At 40.2% G+C, this 25,259-nt stretch overlaps 1 protein-coding gene across 3 annotated transcripts in view; it reads right to left on the bottom strand.

Annotated features, from left to right (window-relative positions):
* The window catches only part of LRRC4C (leucine rich repeat containing 4C), a 191,629-nt gene that overhangs the window by 141,760 nt on the left and 24,610 nt on the right, over positions 1 to 25,259 (bottom strand). The window lies entirely within an intron of this gene.

Here is a 25,259-nt window from a genome sequence, read left to right as displayed (position 1 = left end):
CCCTTCCGACCCTTAATCTATGAATCTATGAATATATGTTACTATATCAACAGTCAATCTGATTGTCCCTGGTTTGTGGGCCTATCTGAAGTTTAATCCCAGCGATACTAATAACCAACAATATTCAGTTAGAGAATTGAGACCGATGGTTAGATACAGTATTGGTCTGTCCTCCCTTAAATGGGTAGAGTTGAATTCATTAGTCACTTTTAGTTTGGCCTGAAAAGTTCCTTACATTTCTATACTTTTCTATACTTTTGCAAGTCTTCTGCATATACTCAGAAGCAATTCCAATAGAGCACATGGATGCATCCCAAGAACTAATTGCTACCTAAGATCTGCTGCAATTCAAACTGTTACTAGGAGACAGCCAAATTTCCTACATCTCCTGAGAGGCACAGTCAGCACGTAATGAAGCCTGCTCTGAGGCATGCTTTGAGCAACATTGAAATCAGTCTAGAAGTTCTAACAGCGGTGGTGGTACCCACTCTCCTAGTGGCTAGAGTACTTACTAAGGAAGTCGAAAATGTGGATTGTAGACTTTCACTAAGGGGCTTCAAATCCATGCTTACCATATCCCAAGAGAGGGCTTTCACCACAAGACTATAGAATAGTCTATTCCAACTCCTACAGAAGATAGGCCACTGTGCATCTAAGAATGAAAGTCCTGGGGCCAAAAGGGAGCAAACAAAGAGCCTATATCAGTAAATTATTGTCTATAGCAGACTTCTGGAGCAGGACATTCCTGGGTTGTAATCCCTGTTACTGAGATACTGTATGTATCTAACCAACAGACACAGCTTAAAAGAAAAACAAAAGCAAACCAGAAATAACCCTGGCAAGCAGGGACCAGTGCCCCCTCTTGCTTGTCCTTCTTCTTTCATGATTAGCAAAGTATTGATTTCAATAGAAGGAGCGGAAAATCCCCTCACTTATTTTGTAGCCGAAACAATTTTAGCACTCTGAAGATCATTCATTGATTTGGCCACACATGGTCAAACTGAATTGCCTTCCTGAGCAAGAAACCCAGTGTTTAGGTGTTGCAATGCTGAAGTGTAGATATCTTAAGAAAATAATTAGCACCTAGTTCCAACTGCTGGTGATATAAAAACAAAGAAAGAAAAAAAAAAACATGTGAAGCCAAAAGAGAAATGCAGCAGGCTATTAAGAAATTGACCGAGCAACAGATGTTATTTCCTGAAGTCCATGGTGCCTGATACCAGCAATATGACACAATATAGGGCAGCAAGGCAGAAAAAGCCATGGATTTAATTGTAGTATAAGATTTCAGTGTGAGAGGAGGAACAGCTTCCTGTTCCGCATTCCAGTAAGGTATAGAGACCTAGCTGAAGGAGACTGATACACAGAGAGCAAAATTACTGTAGGAACTGACCTCCATTTCTATTTCAGTAGAGTTGCTCAGGTTATTTTCAAGGAAACCAAGACTTGTTGAGAGAACGTACCAAAACATTCATTAGGGAAGTCAGATCCTGGATGCAACTTCTGGACGAAAACAGAGAAAGAGATAGACTCCCTCCTAAAAGAGCACAATGCCATGAGCTCACTTGAGATGTAAACAAGCCAAGTTCAAGTTCTTAGTCCACTGAAAATAAAGTAGAATGACTCCAGCAGAAGGGACTGAGACACCTCTTGCCTACAGCATCTACTAGCTTAGAGTTCACGGCATCTTGACTATGGGAAACGAACCACAGACTTGAACCTAGCTTTCCCATGTCCCAAAGCTGTGGGCTATTTTAGGCTCACTCTCTTTGGTTTGTTAGTTTATCCTTCAAAAAGTCTTGGTTTAATCCTGATTTGGAAAATGAACATTTCTCAGAAATTTTCACAGAATCGGGAAACAGCTTCTAAACCAGCTCTAGCCAGGTTTGTAGCAACAGTAAGAAAACAAATGGGTAACCTGAGGATGTGAACTCCCCCAAAGCCACTAAGCATCAAAAAGAAGCTTCTAGTAAAGCTGTGCAACTCACTCATTCTTACAATGCAAGAAAAATCATCACAGATAAACCTGAAAGAACGCTACCACACATATTTGAGGGTGTACCACAAAATTTTAGAAAAGGTCTTTTGCATAGAATAGTTTATTTCTGATCAAATTTGTTCAGTCTGAAATTAAACATTTTGCTTCATTTTATGTTCTTTTTATAGTGTGTGCAATAAAAAAATACAATTGTGAAATGAAGAGTTATTCTGGAAAAAAAATAAAGCCTTTAATCTCTTGAATATGGATACAAAATGCTTTTTATTTTCTTCCCCCAAAATAACTCATTACATTTCATACAAAAATAGTGAACTCTTTTAGATGATCTGAATCTATATAGGTCAACAGAGAAAGGGATTGGCCAGACTTTTTGCTCAGTATTGGTCCCTACTGATTACTAATGACTGAGGACATACTACATGGTTTAACCAAGGTAAAAATGTTCACAGCTTGTGATTTCAAAAAATGAATTTTAGCATATTGGACTAGATGAGCCATCTGCTGCCTGATGAACTTTTATACAACTTTTGGCAGGTACTGCTGAGTACAAATATCTGTGTACAAATATCTGCATTAGCCTGGCCCAAAGATCTTCTAGTATGAGCTAAGCTTTGCACCAAAGTGAAGAGAACCATACTAATCAGACAGTCTGCTTATTAAAACAGCAAGGACCTGACCAACCCACATGCAAGTAAATAGGATGCACAATACAGCAGCAAAAGGTAATGACTGGAAGTAACTACAGTCTCAGAACAGAGATGACACCAAAAGACAGCCATTTAGTAGTTGCACCCAGCTGTTACTCCTGCAAGAAGGGGCCAAAACCAGAACTAGGGAAATATGGAAAGACTACCAGGCCAAACAAGCCAACATTAAAAGTCAACATTAAATGCTGATACAGGACATATCCCAAGGCAACTTATGTATGTACTAACAATCCCTAACACTAGCAAGTCAGCAAATCCTTGCAGATAAAACACCACAGCAAAATAAATTGAAAACCTGAACAGAACTTGGGGGTGGGCGCACAGGAAAAGTTTACAGGAGACACAAGGAAGTTACTTTTTATGTACATGTCTAGACTGTAAATGTAACCTCTGTCTGTAAATAGTCCTCGCAATGGAAACCAGTTTAGTTGTATAGGCATGGGTTCCTTGAATGCCTGTAACACATGAAACACATGGTTGTATTACATTGTAGAGGGTAGCTTGTTAACTTCAGAGAAGCAAAGAGGATTAGACTGATCCTCCTCCCGCCAAGTTGAGGGTTCAGATACTAACCAATTATAGGAACTAAAAGGGAATCTCCATTCACTGTGAATTGTATTAGCTAATAATATCAGTCCCATTTCCAGAATTTTTAATGTATTAAAAATGTATTTTAATTTATTTGAAAGAAGAAATATTATCCCCATTTCAGAGTTCAGGATCTGAGGCTTACAGAGAAAACAAATAATGTGCCTAGGGCCTCATAGAAATTTATAATGGACCATGGAATTAAACACAAGTCTTTTGAGCCCAATGTCAGTGCTCTAATCACAGGATCATGCTTCCTATGGTCCAGTTAAATAGTTCCAATTTCTTTCAGTTGGAGAAAGAACATAAATGCACTTTTTCCTGTGCAATGCACTATATAATCAATTCCAGATTAATTCTGAATTTTATATGTGATGTAATCCAATATTATGTGCAAGACTTATTTTAAAGTTAAACTATAATGACCCTTAGCTGCAAAGGACAAAGTGCCTCGATCTAAAACCATTTCTGTTTGTTTAATAATCTTTCCCAAGGGCTTAGAGGTAGTGAAAAACTATAGCCTCTAATGACTTTGTAATCCAATTTTGCAGTTGGCTTATAATAGCAACTTGCATTTCTTAACAGTACTCAATCCTGCAAGGTACAGGGCACTCCAGTGCTTATCCAGTAAAACATATGTACTTTGCTGGATGGGGGCCTATAGTATCAGAGTATTACTATTCTTAACACAGCCAGACAGGAGAGTTAGAAAGAATACAGATATCCAAGCCACCTGCACACTGTGATCTAGACAGTGTTTGCAAGAGATAAGGGCTAGGTATAGACATTACGCATAATCTGTACTAAATAATCAGAATTCAAACACCTGTAACCGTACAGAAGTCTGGGACATATTCCACACTAAAAATGGAAGAACCCAGTCTAAGGTAGTCCTGGATCAATGTGCACTCAAACTTATTCAAATGAGGTTAGTCCAGTGCATCAGACTTCTGTACCAGATCTCCTATGGAATCAAGATAGATTGCTATCTGCCAGCATCCCAGCCTCCTCTGTGGGCCCCTGCTCTGCCTCTGGCCGGCTATCAGCCACAGCCAGGCAGAGGGGAGGGGAAAATGCTGGCATCTGTGTCCCTGCAGGAAGCCCATCACGGTATACACACTGGGCTCAGTGACACTGGGGTGCTTCATGACAGCGTCCATGCAGGGACATAGATATCAGCATTACCCCCTCTCCACCTGGCTGTGGCTGGCAGATTCCTGTGACTGACACAGTGGCAGGGGGGGCAGAGGACTGCTCATCCGTGCTCAGCAGCCAGTCAGGTTCCCTCTTCAGCTGTGCTTGGTGCTGGGAGGCGTGCAAGAATGCCTCCAACCTGCTGGTCTTGGCCACTGCAGGCAGCCTGTGTGCTCCCGCCCAAGGGCAAACTTGTGTTTTGTTTGCTCCTGAACAAACCTAACCAACTTAGAGAAACCTGCGTAAACTATTTTGACTCCACCATTGGCTTTTTGAATGTCTGTACCTATCCAAAATGTAAATATAGAAGAGTAGGCTGCAGGTCCGCCACTCCCATTCAGTTTTAGGTGAAGCCGTTGAAAGAGGCTAGACAGAGCCTGGCCAATATATGGACAAGAAGAACTGAACCAGGGCAAAAAATCAGGAAGCCACTTCCTTTAACAAACTGCAGTAAGCACACTGAGGTAGTGGCTGAGCTGGCACTGTGAGTAAATCACAGTTCTCTTCCCAGGGTTCCACTTGGGGTAATGCAGCCACACGCTGCCCCTTTAATCAGGGTTTTGAGCAGCTGTTCGATCTAGTACCTAATTTACTCCCATTTGTATTGCTAACTTATGCACAATAAAATAATTTGAAGCTTATATATTCATATAAATAGGATTATTCATGTGACTATGGGTTTCACAGTCATGCCCTAATTAGGCAACACTTCTTTTTTAATACATACTTCTTTCACTTTTTCAAGTTATTTATTATATATTAAAAAAAGATAAGTGTTATTTGCAACAGATGGAGTCAGATTCTTTTTGATTTTACTGTTTGTAATTGTATAACAAATAGGATCATATTCAAATTAATTTATACAATAGATCTGTATTAGCAATTCTGAATTTTACTGTTTTTCTACTGCCACATGTTGAAAGAGACATTATGCCCAACTCATGATACACTTGATCCTGGCCGATGTGTATTTATATTTGGTACCCCATATTTTATCAGGTTATCTACCCATTCTAGGACTGGATACTGCAGAAATGTATCAAGCATAGCTTTTCCTGACCATTAATATGGACTTAGATGCTTATTAAATACTGCTAGTTAATTTTCTGTACAAGAGTCATCTGTTGAAATATATATGGAAACAAATGTACACAACAGAACAGAAAGTGATGCAGTATGGTGTCTGATTTAAGTTTCCTGTATTGACTAGCTGCTTCTTGATTATAAATTTGGTAATAAATATTATATTTTCCCAGTGCTTATAAAATTAGATAGATGCTTGCTAGGATAACTTTCTTGCTATATATGTCCTCTGTAACACACTTTCCCTTAGGAGAACAAAGTATATGTTATTTTTATGTAGCGAGACTGAGTTTGTATGTGTGTCTCTACCAATAAATGCAACTGCACAGTTAAGCTTAAGCCCATTTATTGATTATGTTTAAGTGAGTGTGTGCAGCCCATAACACAAGATTTCAAAGGGATCATCCATCTTCCAGTATCTGAAAACATACTAACAATGCAATCTTAGAAAAGTCAAATGTAAAACCAAAATACACTAATCCTGAAAAGCAGGTCTAATAAAACAGATCCTTTGTATTATGCTTGAGGCTAACACTTTCAAATGTAGCTCTTGGACTGTAGATTCTCATTACTTTGAAAAAAGATTATTTTCTAGATAGTTATTTAAATACAGATTTAGTTGCCTAAAATACATACGTCTAAAGATTTTCATGGCCAGTCTTCATTATCAAATTTAAAAAAATAGTAAGACATTTCATTAGAGACAGTATGTCTTTGAAATAAATAAATAAAAAACTAATCAAAACTCTAGAAATCAATAATCATTAGCTCAATGATGTTCTCTGCCCTCCTTTTTGTCTTTGGTTATGATACACAAAAAATCACCCACGTTACTTCACTTTAGCTTGGCAGGTGGGTTTACAGCCTACTCCATGCTCATGCCACTAAACTTTTGCAGTTCATTCCTCCACAGTTTAGAAAACACAGATAGGGAATAGCATTGGGTATGGACAGACATACTTCTGGAACCTTTACAAAAAAGAAGGGGGGACTCTGGCTCTGAACCACACAGCAGCTGGTATGGTCTACCAGCAACATGTGTACAAGCCAGGAACAATATAAACATAGCAAAGGAGCTCCAATTTTAACACTTGTTCATCAAGGATTAAAGTTGGAGCAGTTCTGCTACATTTTCATCATTCCCATCTTGAGCACACACAACTGTTAGAATGAAACAGCTGCTGAGTGTTCTCCATCAGCAGCTATCCTTTTGAAATGCTCTGCTTTAGAAACAGCTCCAAATGTATGTATGTCCTTACCCTTAATTACTCTCTGAGACAAAGTGATGTGCAGAGGTAGCTACATTAACTAATGCAGAGCTAACTCAGGCACAAGAAAGCACTATAATCATGGTAGAGTGGCATTCTATTGTGCTAATACACCCTAAATAGATCATAGGGTCTGCCACATTCCATGGACAGAGTGACTGAATGGGTATTATTGGTCTATGATCATAAAGCTTCATTTAAGCTATATGATCATAGACCGGAAATGGTATGTACAGGTATTCTCTGGTCCCAGAAGGTACAAGAGGAAACTGGAGTAAGTAATTTAGTGTAGAGAGGAGGGACAGACAGGATTGGGAATCTACTGATTCTATGGGGGGCAGGGGGGGCAGGTGCAGGGGTGGTTGTCTATCAGTGGCTGACAGGTCGGGGGTTAAAAACAGCCCATTTGCGGGGCAGGGGAGGGATAGGAAGAGCACAGCTGCTAGGGCTGCACTCTGAATGTTTCCAGGCATTCAGCAACTCAGGCTAACCTGTTCCTGATCTAAGTTAGTTCACCTCCTCAGGTCAGCTAACTTAGATCAGGCCTACCATTTTGTCTGATTTAACCTCCCTGAATGCTTGCATGATTTGACATTTAGTTCGACCTAACCTTAGTTAGGTCCATCTAAAGATAACTTCTGTATGTATCCTATGTGTCCTGCCAGTAGAGTCAGTGGAGGATGATTCACTTGTCTCCTCCAACCCATGCGTCCATCAACAGATTATTGCTTTTGTTTTTAATAGTTTTAGGTTAATAATTTTTGAGGACATAAAATTGAAAGTTTTCCCTGAATGACAAGTCCAAAAGTGTTGCTAGTGTTCAGCTAAAAATCTAAGCCTTGCTCTAATGGGAAAAGAAATACTTAGGCATATGTAACTTTGTAGTGTGGTACCCTTCTTCATTTTAACCTTCAGCTAAGATTCTTGGTCTCTCTGACCATACTGGTTTCTCCACCCTCAGCTCCATAGTATTGTATCATAAGAAATATCCTGTGCCTTTTTATTTTTCAGACTTCAAAAATTCTAATTAACTATCCTTATCTTCTGACTTAAAGCTGTTGGGGGAAAAAAAACCTGAGCCCTCATTTGAGGGTTTTTGAGTATTTGAGAGACTTACTGAAATGAAGGCATTGGGCATGCTAATTAACACACCTCAGTCAGACATTAATCTCACAGCCCCATATGAAAAAAATCACAAAACCATCAGAAAAGTGTTCTAAGCAATATTTCTGAAGGGTAATGAATCACATCACCATAAAGACTAATGGGCAAAAAAAAATTTCTCCTCCATTTCACTCTCTTCTACTGTATATTTACCTTCCTTTTGCATACGTCCACGTGTCTACTGAACTTTCCATCTTAGAAGCCTACAGTATAGACACTATTTACAACCAAAATCCATGGCCTGGTGGGTCTAAATTTTTGTTGTAAAGTTTCTGGATTCTATAATGCTTTCTATGACAGACATGAAACACTTTGGCTTAATTTAAGCTAAATTCTGTAGGTTATTGGTTTAAAGGACATAAGCATGAAATTGATTAATACAATCAGTGCATAAGTGGTTATTTATGTTTATACTGTATCCTAATTATTTCATAACATACCTAAATAAGTTAAACTTTGATATCTAAAATGTCCATATGGATAAGAAGTAGACAAAAGAAGTGGCTTGGAAAGGTATATAGCATACATTCATTGAGTAGATCTGCTGATATAAATAGGATTAGGATGATCATTTAGTTTTCATTCTGATTATTATTATTGAGAATCAGTATGTCACTGAAAAGAACAGGGCTGGTTCACACATCCAAGACATCTTTCTCAGGCTGTCTTCAGACTCTGGAAGATGCTATTGTAACCAACTTATTCAACCTTTCCCCCCCAAAAACAGCACACCCTAATCTAAAATTTCAAACAAAAAACCTGTTTTTCTGAACCACAATTTTATGAGTAATATATTCTACATCAAATTCTTTAGCAGCTGATTTCCAGAATATAAAAGGAATGTGGTTTAAAGCTCAATAAGATAGATGTAAATCCATCATCATAAAACAAATGCAGTTTAAAAGGCTGGAATTGACCTAGATAATCCCAAAATGATAGTATTCTTGTTATTCAAATCTTTACCTGAACCCAATATGAAGAGAAATATTTTTATGTCTCAAATTCTTAACAAACTCTTTTCTTTGTAATTAATCAACCTCTTGCTAGGCTATGAATCTATACTTCACTACGTTTCAATAATGTATAGAAATCAGGAAGTGGAATTATCTAAAATATAGAAATTTGTACAAAACAACTGAGCTTTGTAGCCCATGTTGAGCAAAGTGCATGTTAAAGTACATAGCTCTGTGTGTGTGTGTGTGTGTGTGTGTGTGTGTGTGAGTGTGTGTGTGTGTGTGTAGGTATATCTATATGTATGCATATCATATCTATTTAAAGTATGTTCATAGAGATCTATTGATGTTATATATCTATATCTCTTATAGATATATATTATAGATATAGCTATATAATATAGATATATACCTATGAACATACTTTAAATAGATATAGATGTATAGATAGATATAGATATCATTAACAATTTTATTTTGTCACTGGCCTTTTAAAGATACTTTGTTCTCATACACTCCACTATCTTATTTTCACTCTGACATCAACAGAAGGCTGATGGAGTAGACTATTTCTTGTTTTGCAAATCACAGTGAAATGCTGTAATGCTTCATTTAATTAGTGTAGGCACTTTTCATTAGTTTGCATACTGTTTAGGAGTCCTTGTTCTAGAGAACATTCTGTTTTCAGTCCCATATTTAGAAAAGCTATTGTATATATTACTGGGACAACCTAACTCCTGCCAAATCTGAAGTAATGGACAATATAGTGGAAGTTAGTTTTGGCGGTGATGGTACCAGTCAGTGGGAGAGTATTTTCATCATTTTTTTCAGCAGATATATGACATTGATTTTATAGTACTGTAGTATAACTATTTTCACATACTGTGGGGAAAAAAATACCCCACAGTTGGACTTAGAGGTCATTTTTACATCGCTATCTTTGACCTTCCATTGAACCCCTAGTATCACCATAGATCTGGAACTCCATTATTTTAGAAGAGCTACATATTATACTTGTAACTATGTGTGTAAGAAAAATGGTAGATCATTGGCAGTGATATATTTGAGGGATTTTCCATGAATCAAGCCTGTTATATGGAAAAACAGAACAAAAAAGACCATTTTGTGCTTCCTACCAACTGGAGATTCCAGAAGTGGTGCGGCTTCTTTTACGGTGAGCAGAATCGGTCGTCGTGCCCCTCCTGACTCAAGAGGCACCAGGCACCCATATCAGGAGTGGCATGTACAGGTGTGCTGGCAGCTATGTGAAGAACTTGGGGTAAGTAATTTAGGGTGGAGGGAGGGGAAGGTGAGATTAGGGGGTCCACAGGGGAGGCTGGCAGGATTGAGGTGGCTAAACTATCTGTGGGGAGGGTTTGAGTTGGTGGGTTCACGGGTTGGAGGGAGCTGTCTGTTGGGGTGGGCAGGAAATTTGGGGGGCTAAAAATAGCCTCTTCAGGATTAGAGTGGTAGGAAGAATGCAGCCCTGGGGCTGGGACACGCAGCTGGACTTTCCCAGTGTTGAGGCTGTGCTCTAAGCATGTGTAGACATTTGCAGGATTGGGTTAACCTGTTCCTTATCTGAGTTAGTTCATCTGCTCGGGTAAAGTAACTTAGATCGGGCCAACCATTTTTAGTTTGATTTATACCCCCTGAAATGCACAGATAGGTATTTAGATCAACCTAACCCTACTTTGTGCAATCTAAACTTAACGTCTCCATGTACTCTAAGTGTGGAGGTGTTTTCTTCACAGAGAGAATTGCAAAAAAAGATAAAAAAATAAGAGCATGGGACAAAAGCCACATACAAAATACAGTTTATTTTGTATAGATGAGGATACTGGATTCCTTACCCTCCTAAATCCTCCCTTTACTTTTATTTTCAACGTTAATTGATTTAAAGGGGTATTTAGAATAAACACTGTGTGCAGGATCAGGGTTAAAAGGACTGACTGTGGGAGAAGCATTAATTATTTAAACAGTGATCTAAAACCTGAACCTGAGCATTTCTCATGTGAGCCATCTTTACTTATATGAGTATTTCCTGACTTCATTAGGAGACACATTTCCATACACAATGGTGTTGCTGTTGATATTACTTGGCGAGTTAAGTTATTACCTTGTTGGTTCAGCTGCAAGGTTGCTGGAGGCATGGTGTTTATAGTTGCCCTCAACTGTGCATTTCACTTCTTGCCTCAGAGTCTGAATCTATTCACCTCTGAGTCACATTTCAAAGCTTGTGTGTTCTCTCAGGGTGTTTTTTTCTTCTTCTTCTTTTTAATGCCAAAGAGATTATGAGCATCAGATAAAGGACTTTGGAGAATGCCAGTACTGAGAAAAGCTCCACGTTTTCAGATACATTTCCACTGTTTATTCAACATTAGCCCATTTGTTATTGCTTTGATAATTCTCTGTACTTGTACAGAGCACCAGATAGCATATTTTATAAAGCAAGTATCAATATGATTAAGCATTACTTGAACAAGTAGAAGTTTGCAGGGCCAGACCTCTGGTCCTTAAATTAACTGAATTCTTACCAATCAGTTACAGACACTGCTACTTGCCAGTCAACTACATACATCATCAAGGAGCAACCATTCATGGCCTTCCACTAAAGTGAGCTAAAGGGATCAACTAAACATGTCTGGCCAACAAAGGAAATCTGTAGAATTATGGGGTGATTTAAAATTATTTCGTTTGGCAGTGGTTCACAGCCTGAATGCATAAGTTAACACATTATTCAAAGTAATCAAAGTTGCAGGGTATGACCATGCCCCATAATATTTAGGAATATAATTAAATTTCATATTGTCCCATGAAAACAGGGCTAAAGGTATATTTTAATCATTCCAATTATAAAATAAATTTAAATAAACCAATAATAAATTTAAGTAAAAAAATGTAGGGGACTTACTTATGTAAGCCTGTATTCATGCAGACATTGTTTACTCATCTAAGTGGTCCTTCAGTGGACCCCTTGCAAAGGTAAATATACAATTCCTAAATACTTACTCCCAAGAGTAAGAACTTGCAGGCTTGTGACCTAGCTTTGCAGTGAGAAACAGATTTTAAAAACAAAAAAAATCAATATATGCCTCAGGTAAAAAAGAAGTCATGGGGAAAAATCCACTTGCTAAGAGTCTGAAATAGGAATGGTTAGAGATAGGATGAAAATACTGCCAAATCTAGAAAAAAAAATTCAGGATGGAAGCATGAGAAGGAGGATTTTGACAAAACATCATCTCTACTTCTAGAATTAACTAATGGAATACTTACTTGAAGAAAATAGGCATGCGCTCTTGTCTCCTTTAGTTACTCTGTGTTCTAGTGCTGTATATTATGTATGGTGTTACTATGGTTATATACAAGTGTTCAAAACCACCATGAAAATTCTTGCATATTTTTTCTCCCAGTACAAAAAATTACTGGGAGAGGACAGTACAGGCATGCCAGGAACTGGGTAGGTGCCATACAAATACCCTACACCAGGAGTTTTCAACCTTTTTTAGTGTAAGTACCCCCGGCGGCCAGACACTGAGTTGGGAGGTGTAGGGGGATAACATGCGGCTGAACACTGCAGGGAGGAAGGTAGCACACAGCCAGATGCTGAGCAGGGTGGAGATAGTGTGCGACTGGACACAAAGCAGGGAGGTGGGGATGGCATGCAGGCACCTGGGGAAGCTCATGGGGCTAGGATGAGGGCAGTGGCACCCCTCTGCAGGCCAGGGAAGCTCACCAGACTGGTGTGTGGCAGTAGCAGCAGCCACCATGTGCAAGCTTCCCTGTCCCGCAGAGGGGCACTGCTGCCCTCACCCCACCCACTCAGGCATACCCTCTAGGACCAGTCCAAGTACTCCCAGGGGTATGCATACCCCGTCATTGACAGCCCATGCCCTACACTGCTGACGGCAGTACACACATCCCAGCATGTTCTGTAAGGTCCCCTGGCTGCCAGAGAGTACCGAAAGCAGCAAAATGCATAGGTCAGTGTTGACTGGCCTGGCTGCCTCAGGGGACTATGCCTCCCCACCCCGCAGGGAACTTCCCATAATAACCCTTACTTCCCTCCCTACCAGTTCTCATGCTTTGAGACAGGAGATCCAATACGTCTGTTGTCTTTTCACTAGCAAGCCCCTCAGTTTCCCCTCCAGCAGTCCACAATGGATCCCTACCCCTTTTGCACAAACCAACAGAGCCAGCTCCAGTACAGGTCACAGAAGCTCTGGCTGAATGTTTTCTGACATTCTGGGACCCAGACCAGCACTCAGCCCCACATGAGTATACCAGAGAATGAGGCATGCATTAGTTTCCCTTGTCCTTTGCTTCACACCAATATTAGTGCCATTGACCACTGTAAGGGAGCCATGGTGAGCAAGCCCTTGGCTGTGCCCCTCCTGGCACATGGCAAAGCACCCAGTCCCACTAGAAAATGCCAAAAAATAAAGGGTGTCTCAGTTTCCCTGTTCTCACAAAATTGCCATCTATGACCACTAGGAGGGAATCGTGGTGGGTCATGTTTGGTGAGTCTGATCAGGGTGGGTGTCCCTGGGTTGACTCAGATGAATTGTTAGACTCTTGTCCTGGTGAGCTGGGGTCAGATGAGTCTGGTTGGAGCTGGGTGCTGGTAGGTCAGGTCAGGTGAGTCTACTTAGGGTCAGATGCTGGCAAGTTGAGGCCAGTATTTCTGGGTTGGGTCAGGTGCATCTCATAGTAAAAATATAACATCTGCACATGGCTTAAGTGGAATAATAATTTCACTTATAATTCAATGTACATTTAATGAGTACAAAATGCCATACAGTCACTAAGCTTTCCAACGCTTCCCTCTCCCCCTTTTTCCTCCACCGCTAAGGAACTTTATTTCTGAAACTTCCACTGATGTCAAGGGGAGCATGAGTCATCTAAGGTGCTCAGGGTCTGATGCCCACTTTATACATATGTTTATTCTCCAATCACAGATTGGTAAAATGAAACACAAGGACTTCAAGTTATTTAACAGCATGCAATGAATCAGGGGCCAGGCCTAGACTAGAACCCAGGAGCCCTGAATCATCCTTTGTACTAACTGCTAGAGCAATCTTAATTGCTCCCTATGATTTCTCTTACTGAAAAATTTCATTCCTTCTTTTGCATAAATAATCTTGACCAGGAAGTATTAAAACCTTTATACATAATTGCTTCTTCTGAAACAAATACATGCTACATTAAAAAAATAAAACAAGGAAAAAATCTAGTTTTTTAAAATCATTTCCTTGAAATATCAGCATCTTTTGCAGCTAGCTACCACATTATCCAATGCTTACAAAGCCAGAGAAAACTAGATCACTAAGGTGATGTGATTTCCCTCCCACACCAAGAAGTTTATGGAAGTGGGTGCACTGGCTGATAAATCAAAAGGATTTTTAGCTGCTGTTTTCCCATGATAGAGCTACCTGCCCATATAGCCATCACTTATTCTTCCTTAATAATGTTATATTTAGTAAGGAAAATAATACAGTACTGTATATTGGAAAGGTGCATTCTATTTTTTAAAACACACGCATACCACTTGTCTTCCTCCCAAATGTTAACCCCATTGATTCTGATTCTGCTCAGACATCCAAAGTCTTCAACTTTTTACTATAATTGTACAAAAAAGTCCCAGCCAGTATCAGGCCTGTGTTGGGCTAAATGCTGTGTACACATAAGAAGAGTCAATGCCATCCACAATCCAAATAATATCAGCACAGAACGATTATTTTCATTTTACAGATGGATGGCTGAAGCCAGAGAAAATAATGCCTAACTTTTCATAATTTCTGCATCTGATTTGGGATACTGGAATTTTCGGCTGTCTAACCGGAGACACCTTTAGAGGATTTGATTTTCATAGAGAAACTGCTCTATGCCATCTGAAAATTAGTTTTCTTTAAAGGAATCCCATGATGGGAAGCCAAAAACTGGGGCATCCCAAATTCCTAGTACATAAATTTAGGCCTTGAAGATTTGTTCAAGAACATACAGGTCAGTCGGATAGAAGAACTGCAGATTGTGTCCTAGGCACAAGATCATCCTTTCTAAATTCTGAAGGGACTCTGTAAGTGTTTCAGTGTCTACCAAAGTGGACTTCACAGGAGATGAACCTTGGTACATCTGTTTCTAACAGTTTTCAGCTTACTTGAAAACTTTGACTTCTTTTCTACATCTTGGAAATGCTAAATATCTTGAAGGAAATATAAACCACTGTAATTCCATTGCATGTGTGTGGATGTGTGCATTAAAATATGCAGATAAATTATAGAAAAGGAAAAAAAAGAGTTTCATGTTTTTTTATGGAAAACTAGGAGCATTTTTGTAATCTGCTCCTAAAAGTTGCCAGTGGGGCTACTCCTAAATGTAAACTTAACCGTTAACTCTCTGTGTGCCACAGATCTTGTGGGCAGAGCCCAGACAGGAAGGAAGGAAGCACTCATGTTAATACAGCAAGGAATCATACATGTTAATGGTGGTCATTAACAGTGATAATAGTATCAGCATGACTGGGGAAAAAATAGTCCAAATGTCCTGTCAAATGTCCTGCTTCTCTTAGAATAGGATCATAGTAGTTCTTCCTGAATGAACCACAGTGGGGGACAGATAAGACAGAAAATAGCTGCTCTGATACCAAATTAGCAGAGATGTGGTAGAAGGAATAAAGACTCTCTTAAGCATATTTCCATCCTTTCTGAAGCTTTTGCATTATCCAGTAGTCCAAAACACATCAGTATTTGACTGCACAGATATAAGATATTTGGCTTCAGCTCAAATTTATTAAGCTACTATTTTCCTAAATAGGAGAATATGGAAATACTGAGGTTAAAAACAATATGAATGCACATACTTATTTTTAACAAAGCCTTTTCAGAGGCAATATATACCAAGTAAGAAGTGGAATTCCATTAGCAATTGAATGAATCTAAGAAAGCAGACTGTAGCATCCCAAATGTTTCATTCACTTTCTGTAATGATCTATAATAAAGGAAGTGATAAAAGTGAATGCATGTAGTTTCTTTTCATTGAGGCATCTGCTCTAGTAGACTGAGTAGCAACATAGGAGCTAGCTTCTGAGTTCTGGCCCTGCCTCTACAATGATTGACTTATATGACATGGACTCTGGACTTCAAGCTCTTGACTCTGGACTTCAAGCCTTAGTTTTCCTACTGTAAAATGGGAATGACATCTATTTCAAAGGGCTGCTAAGATGCATTCTTAGTTAATATGTGTACATTTCTTTGAAAATATACAGTGAAGTACCATGTTAATTAATGGGGCACCATATGGGTGTGGGAATCAGTTGAATTACTTCACTTTTCAACACTGATAGAAAGTAAGAGAAACAATATGGTGAACAGAAATGCACATATCTTTTACTTCTGCCACTAGTGAGATGCGTAGAGAAGAGCTGTCAGTGGTGGGAGCATGGTGGTAGCAAGCGGTGAGCTCCCACAGGTGGCCACAGTGCTGTTGGCAGTGGGAGTGGAGGAATGGCGAGCGCTGACCAATGGTTGGCGACCACCTACAGACACTTCCAGCAGCAGCGGTGGCAGCCAACAGCAATCAGGGACCACTGCAGATGCCACCAGGGGTGTTGGCAGTGTGGGGGATGGTAAGTGGTGACCGCTTGCAGGAACTGCCAGCAGTGTCGGTGGTGCCTTTTTGCAGGGGGTGCACTGCCAAGCTCAGGGGATGCACGTGCACCTGTGTGCACCCCCTACGCATCACCAATGGTAACAGGGTTGGCCTTAATTTGGTCTCCCTGGACTTAGAGCATGCTGCAGATGTACAATTTCTGGCCTGGGGCTGAGAACTGAGCTGGGTCAGGTCAGAGAGGGAATAAGTTTTTCACTCCTCATGCTCTGTGGAGGGGAGGGTGCAGAACACCAGAAAGCAGAAAGAGGAAAGAAGAGTGGTCAGTCTTACCTTTTCCTAGAGGATATGGACCCCAGCTGCTGCTGTACTTGTCCTGCACCTAGTCCCTTTAGCTGGGCAGCATGGGTGATGTTGTATACCCAGCCCCATCTAACCGGGCAGCATGGCTTGTGCCCTGCACCCAGTCCCTCCAGATGGGTGGCAGAGGCTGTGTCTTGCACCATGGGGTGTGTCTTGCATGCAGTCCCTCTGGCTAGGCAGCACAGAACAGTTCCTGCCCGGCTCTTCCAGTGGAGCAGGTCATTAGGGGCAGGGAAGATCCTGCGTTGGTCTTCCCCTCACCTTTGCACAGACAGTCCTTCTCCAAACCCACTCCTATCCCTGCCCTCAACCATTTCTCCTTCACTTCCAGCAGCCTTTGCATGCCACACACAGCAGCAGCATGGGCTACTTATAGTATACATGATCCAGGTTGGCCACTCCTGTTGTAATCCATCCTTCCCCTAATTCATACAAGTGTGAGATTGTTCCAAAACAGTAAAGGCAATATCTGAAAAATTTACGCAAAAACAACATGCCTGAGAATGATGTGGCAGGATTTTGAGAAAGAAGGAAGAAGTACACAACAGAAAAACTCAAGAAAAGTAAGTGTAGAATTTCTAAGTCACCAGATTACTTCAGTGGTGAAATAGTTTAATTTGTCATGGTCATAACTTTGTTGGAAGTATGGCCTTTTCTCTATTCAGATTGTTCTATTTAGAAATACTCCTAGTTTTGCCAAGACCAATAGACTCTCAGAATACCATTGGGGGGGTCCAATTTCCTTTCAGAGGACTCAATTTTCTACTCCCTTGTATATAATTGCAACTGTACTGAGTGAGCACATCTACACATCTGCTTTAATATGCATTAGCCTATTTTAACAAACATTGGAGCATCACAAAAAAACACTATGCACTTTTGCTGATGCGCATTAAAATAGGCTAATGCACCTTTTTCTAGTACCTCACAATGGAGGTACTAAATTGAATGTGAATTAGCCAAAGGAAATGCATGTTGTATGCATGTAGACATGCCCCTTGAATTTGTTTGGGCTTGATCTCCATACTGCTTAGTTGTAAATGATGATAAAAGGCACAAAACAGTGAAGAATTGGGCCTACTAAAGTTTTAGTTCTCTTTCTAATGCCTTGACAAACCAGCTCCAAACTATACCTCATGAAGCTACGTTGCTAGAATATATCCCATTATCTCATTCACTGACTGTCTAAAGAACAGTAATGAGGAGACAATTAGATTTAGTATCAGAAACAAATATTTTTTACATTTTCATTAAATTGACAGTTAAGGTTGGTTTATACTGCACAGATAGTGGGTGGCAAAAAAGGAAAGACTGGCATGAGACAGAAAAAGTACAACCAACAATGTTTAGATCTATCACTTTAGAATATGCCTCCATTTATTCAGATACTACAATAACATCACAGGCAAAGAGAGCCACTTGGAAATTTTAATTAGGTGAAGATTTTCTTAAACTTCCAAGATACAGACTCAGGATATGGCATGTGCTCACAATTATTGATAGTCAATAATGACTGAATACAGTTAGCTCTGAGAATGTGTCTCCCCATGACCAGGATTTCCTATGACAACTACATTCAGCTGGAACAAGAAGGTGCTTGAATTTGGGAGACAGACATTATACAGAAGCTGGACCTTAGGTATGGAACTCACTCCATCCCCAAAGAGAAAAAAAATACCACTAAATATGAAACTCAGGACTTTAAGATTTCCCTCAGTAATTTCTTCACAAAGATATAAAGCACACTTTCATGAATCAGCCAAGATATTTCTCTTAACAGCTCTGAAGGAAGAACGAAATACAGGATTTTTTTTTTTATTTCTAGTCTTACAGTATGAGAGCCATTTGGGTACTATAATAATAAGAGCCAAATATATCCACAGGAAGAATGATAGGTCTTTCCATAATTATTTAGTGGCATATATGAAAAAAGCAGAGGTGTGTAGAGAAAGATACTTACATTTCAGAGAGGAATTAAATGTTTCATTTCCCCCCCAAATTAGAATAAAACACCAACAGGTTTAACTTCTCTGTGAAAGAAAACATGACCCCCACTGCAGGGCAGCCTGTTAGTGGGAAGACCCCCTGTTTTCCAGCCTCCTGTCTTCCTATTAGCTTACCAAGTAGGCCACTTCAGAGCCAGGAACCTGGTAACCCTAGATACAGAGAAAATGGAGACCTTGGCTAGGAACAAACATTCAAAACATTCAGAGCCTGAATTGACTAAATCTTTGTAGTTTAGTTTAATCTGCCTAGGTTGAACCAATTTGCAAGTGATAGACATTCAGGAAATGCAGGCACATGCCTGTAGTGGCTCAGGCTAGAAGCTGGGGGGTGCTAGAGCATACCCTCAGCTGCTGCAGGGAAGCTGTGCTGGGGATGGGAGGGGGGGGGGAAGAGTGGCCAGCCCCAGCAGTACCCTCAAGTGAACTGGCCAGGGAGGGGATTTAATTCCCCCTCCCTGTCCCACCAGCACAGACCTGGACCAGGGTCTGTCTGGCACCCTCACCACTGCAGTGTCAGGGGCAGAAGCATGGCCAGACACCACCTGAAATACCCCTGAGGCAGAAGGGCAAGGGAGGGGATTTATTCCCCGCTCTGCCCCATCAGGAGCAAAGCTCGGGTCTGCCCACCCCTGCCACCACCACCGCTGATTGCTCCCTGAGCAGTGCGAGCAACAGGATAAACTCCCTCCCTGCCCCCTCCACCAGACGCCACAGGGAGGGGGGAAATAACCCTCCTCCATGCCCCCTCAAGTAACGGGGTCATGCTGGCATCTGGCTGCCTGAGGGGAGCACAAGCTTCTTTCCAGCAGGGGGCTGCACTGCGGGCAGGAGTGGCGAGGTACAGTTGTCGCAGACTGTGCAGGGCAAGTAGCAGCACTAGGGGAAGCTTGAGGGGCTATGGCCACCCCTCCAAGCCTTTGTGCTGCTGCTTATCCCACACAGTCTGTGACAGCTCTGCCTAACCCAGTGCAGACCCCCCCTGGGAAGAGGCTTGCACTCCAGAGACACCATGAGAGAGGGCTCTGCCCCTGTCATGGGTGGGAGACGAGGAAGAGAGGATTCTGCCCGCATCAGTGGCAGGGCCATGGCCAGAAGCCAACCAGCATGGCCCCCTGAGGTGAGGGGGCAGGGATGGGGTTTATTTCCCCCCTTCCTCTGGCAGCTGGAGAAAGGGGCAAGGAGATGGTTTATCTTGCTGCTCACCCTGTACAGGGAGCAATTGGTTGTAGCAGCAGCCAGGGTGGGCACACCCTGGCTGCAGTTCCCCAGGGACAGAGGGAGCAGAAGGGGGAATAAACCCCCACCCTGCCCCTTTTTCCTCAGGGGCTACGCCAGCCAGCATCTGGCCACATCCTGCCCCCGCTGCTGCTGCAGCAAGTGGGGAGCCCCAGGCAGACCCTGGCTCAGGTCCATGCTGGTGGTACAGGAAGGAGGGAATTAAATCCCCTTCCTGGTCAGTTCACTTGAGGCTACTGCCAGGGCTGGCCACACCCCTGCCACTGGAGCAGCAAGCAGAGAAATGCCTGGCAGGTTCATGCTGGTGGGACATGGGAGGGAGGGGGGAATGAACCTATCCCCACCCCTGCCCCCTTCACCTTAGAGGGCCTGGCATTTGGCCATGTCCCCACCCCTGCCCGCCCCTGCTCTGACTAGGGAGCAGAGAGCACAGCCCTGCCCAGGGCTGCAGAGCAGAGGATGGTGGGGGACTCTGGTTTAACTTAAACCAGGAAGAGGTCTGGGAGAGAAGTTCCATAAACCTGTTTGAGCTCAATCAGTTAAGTGTGACACTATATTCAACCAGGTTTATGTCAAACTGGTTTCAGCCATTTTGAAACTGGTTTATGTGCACTGGTTTATGTTCTGTTACAGGTTTAAACCAGTTTCTGATCACTTAAACCAGGTTATGTGTAACTTCAGTCCATAGCCCTTGTGGTTTGCACAAGCTTTCTGCTTTCCATTAGTTTGTCACAGGACCTCTCAGGAGCTAGGAGCCTTGTCTCCTCAATAACTCAACAGGTTGGTTTCTGAAAGCCCCTGCCTGATCTGGAACCTGTATGAACTTTATTGAAATCAAAGCATCTATTTAAAATATATCAACTTTGATTAAATTTAAAATTCAAAAGAAAAATTTTTTGTTCTGACCAGGAAGAATTTTGGAGTAGTTGTCCTTTGCTAGTAATCTCTTCTAGTAATACCTGGTACTCAATTGGACATTAAACTCTGCCTTCAACCAACAAGATTGTCTCCATCACAGCAATGAGACATATTAGTCAGGAGTAGAAAACTGTTAACCACTAATAACTAGGATGTATCTCTTCTATATATAGTTTCTTAATCTAATACCAAAAGAGACATTTAAAACATGTTGTCTGACATTTTGTATAGCAACAAGCCATATAATCTCACCCAGGTATTCCTACAACAAGCTCAATAATTTGTATTTGGATGAAGTCTTCTTCCCTGAATATATCCAGTCAGACTTAGAGGATGTGGAGAGATAAGAGACACTAGCACCTCCATTAGTAGTTTGTTTCAATGATTAATCACTATTGCTTTTAGGAAGTTGTGCCTAATTTCTATTTTGAATTTGTCTGACTTCAAATTCTAGCCAATGGTTCTTCCTTTCTCTGCTAGAACTTGCTCTCCACACCAATACCCAACAGACCCTGTTCTCCACCCCCATTTCACACCCCACCCCACAAAAAAAATCATTTAGCCACTGATTTAGCCACCGCTCAGTCTACTTTTGAAAAGCTGAACAGATTGATTTCCTTAAGTCTCTCACTATAAAACATTTTCAACCTTCATTTCTTTTTATCTTTTCTCCACCCACTCCCATTTTTTTCAACATAGTATTCCAGTAGGAATACTGTAGTTTCATGTTTATAAATCCAAGAATCATATTAGATCTTTTGTAAGAATCTTTTACTGGGAGTTCACACTGAGCCTTATGATCCCTACATCATTTCAGATTCCTTGTTTTCTCAAGATAGATCCTTTACTCTCTAGGTATGGCCTGAGTGACCTGCTCTTAAGGAATGTTTTAGGACATTTCATTGGTCATTTTGTTTGAGAAAACAAAGCTCACTCTCTTTTACTAACCTGTCATTATTTTTAAACCTACCAGTCTTTGTATAATTAATAAATGTTTTCCGTGGTGATTTTTTACAATGTCTAAAATCATAGATAGATACTACTGAATAGTGTCGATGCAAGAAAATATGGTAAATCAGTCTCATGTGCTAAGTGTTTATTATCCTGCTTTGTTACAAATATGAAGTATTTACTGAACATTCCTATCTTTTCTGCAGCATTCTTATAAAATGTATTATCTTCATGTATACCAGGCTTCTAATAGCATCAGGATTCCCTTTATTCATTATATACTTTAAAAAAAACAACCCATCTAACTATTCTTAGCCTTTCCAAACATTATTTTTCCATAGTGCTGCTGGCTTCCCTTATCAATTGTCTATCTGTCAAAACTTTTAAAGTGATACTGATTACTGTATATTTTCCCTTGTTTCCATATTCTAGATGGGTATGTGTGTTTATGGGTGTGTATGTATATACATCACACATATTCACACATGCATGTATGTATGCACACACTTCCTTTTTACTATTTACCCAATATGATCTTTTTGCCCTCTTTCTCAATTTTGGCTGTTTGTCCATCTAATACATTCTTCTTAAGGAACCTCCAATTTCTTTCAACATTCTTCAGCTATAATTTTTCCATCCAATATGTTCTACTCATAACTTGCTTAGCTTTCAGAAATTAATGCTTTTTAAGAACAGTGCAGCTTCAAAATGAAGCTATATGCAGCTTTTCCTTTGTTAGTCTATATTCAGTGTTATCAGGTTCAGTTTATTGGGGTTTCAGCAGTGACCACTTCCTATTCCAAAGGGTTAATTTATTTATCTTTATTTATAAATTTATTTATAGGTACCTCATCCTTGGATGTATTACCTTTTGTATTTGAAAGTCATTATTTCTATAATTATTTTAAATTCTAATTATGTTTTATTACTGGCAGCATGAGACCTCCAAATTAAAGTCCCCGAATTAAAGTCCCTCATGAAAACATAGTCATTATTATCACACATTCTAAATAGGTGCTTATGGAATTCCTCATCTTGTTCCTGGTTGGATTTGGTATGTTACAACCAGTACAATTTCCTGGGCTATTGTTAGCATAGAGAGGGCTTCAGTCTCCCAGCAGCCCCTGCATCAGCAGTCTCAAGTCAATATGAAATTTACATTAGTGAAAAAAAATCAACAAAAACATTATTTGAAGGTTATTTCCAGGTTCTCCAAGTTCTGCACAGTCAAAAAAAAGAAATAAAATATGGTCCTAATTCTATGAACCACATATATGAAAAGCTACCATGGGCTTCTGCAAAATTTTGACCTGCATCTGAAGTAAGGATGCATTGGCCGATTTCCTTCCCAGTTATGCAGTGGACAATAACAGCTGAAATTAATCTCATATCTCCAAATAATGTACTGTAAATAAAAGTCCGCTTCCAGACAAAGAATATATAATCACTTGTAGAAGAACCTGACTTTCAAATAAGGGATCACAAACAGTACTATATGCAGAGTAAAGTCATATTAAAAAACAAGCTAGGAAGGAGCTTTATCACATCATGTATGCCCTTTGGCAAAGAAGTTTATAGAATATTATTTTTTCACTTTCCACTTTAAACTCTCATGCAATGAGAGAAAACCATAATCCATCAGATAAACTGTTTTCTCCCTCCCCGCACCACGATTATTCTACTTTCCAAATCCTCTTTGTAGTTTTTAAGAGATGAATTTAAAACAAAATCTAAATACATTCATTTCAGATCAGTAACAATGCACAGTACACATAAAAAGGAATGGGTAAGCTAATTTCTTTATGTTCTTTTGAGAATTTTTTACCTAAAAGTGTGACATGTTTATTTTAAAAAACAAAAGAGATGAATGTGTTTCTCTGTCTCATGTGAATACAAGTAGAAAATGAGTTGGTGATCTACCTCTAATCACAAACACTACATAACAAGGACAGAAGTATTTTTTCTGCTTTCTAAGTGCCTGGGATGCCATCAAGAGTTTCTAAGGACACCTGGGATATTTGTCAAATATATATATATGAGAGAGAGAGAGAGAAGAACTACACTTTGAGCCATACAATATTTAATTTTGACATTTTTAGCTTTTAAAAAGGCTTGGCACTTCATATCTGGGGAGGAGGGGGAAAAACCCAAAAAACAGTACATTAGATTTGATCCTACCCTGACTGCAGCCACTGAGAGAGCTCTCACTAATGTTAGTAGTACCAGAGTTGGGTTCAGGAATTCTCACTGCAGGGTGAGGGGGCAGAAGTGAACTGAGTAATATAAAGAAATACATTGAAATCATTTGGTTCCTATGAGATGTTACAATATAAAAGTCCTGCAGCTAGAGTGCTGCATTAAGAGAATTAGTAAGTGGGCACTGCCAGGTAAAATAAAAAGAACATTCATATTTCATTATTTGTATGACTTTATTTCAATTAATAACACTGAATAGCCAACCTACCATTTCAGCAGTAATTTACGTTGGACACTTGTAGGTCAATATATAAAAATACATTGATATATATGAATTGGCACACATTTTTTGTAAAGCTATAAATGTGGATACCTTGTATTCTCATATATACACATACAAATATAGTTCTACAAATTTGCAGCATACATTTTTATATCTGTATGAATGCAAATCTACTATGTAAAATAGTTTTTGGCAGGAACTAAAATCTTGACGTGTCCCTACAGTGTTATTAAGTAGAATAAAATCATATAATGAATAACTGTGTAGGTCTGGCAGCTGATTTTAAGGTAGAAAATTCACTCTCTAGGTCACAGGTTTAAATTCCACTCAGGTCAATAGCATCTGATTTTTAAAATGGTCTGATGGCTAGTCAGTATAGTATATACGGAACAAATTGATTTACAGCAAGCTTATTGGTCATTTCAAATGTGTCAAGGAATTTTCAAGTTAAGTGAACCGAATTAATCCCACTCCCATGCCTACCCAAGTCAGCCAGAAACCAGCCAACAGCAAGACAAAAGGCAGGAGATTACAAGGGAGATTATAATGCATAGGGGGCCCAGAGCACCAAACGGTCATTGCACAGGGAGCATTAGCCTTGCATGGCTGGAAAGTCCATACAGGTCTGCAACGTAGGAGAGGGCAGCAAAGTGGGCAGGGGGAGCAGAGGATAGCGTAGTCCCTAATCAATGTTTTCTCCCTAAGAAAAATAGTCACATAAAAAACAACTCCTCCTTAAAGCCCT

The sequence above is a fragment of the Gavialis gangeticus genome, unplaced genomic scaffold (assembly GCF_001723915.1).
Source record: "Gavialis gangeticus isolate Ggan-Ray unplaced genomic scaffold, GavGan_comp1, whole genome shotgun sequence".
NCBI classification, from domain to species: Eukaryota; Metazoa; Chordata; order Crocodylia; family Gavialidae; genus Gavialis; species Gavialis gangeticus.
This window is presented reverse-complemented; position numbering and strand designations above follow the sequence as displayed.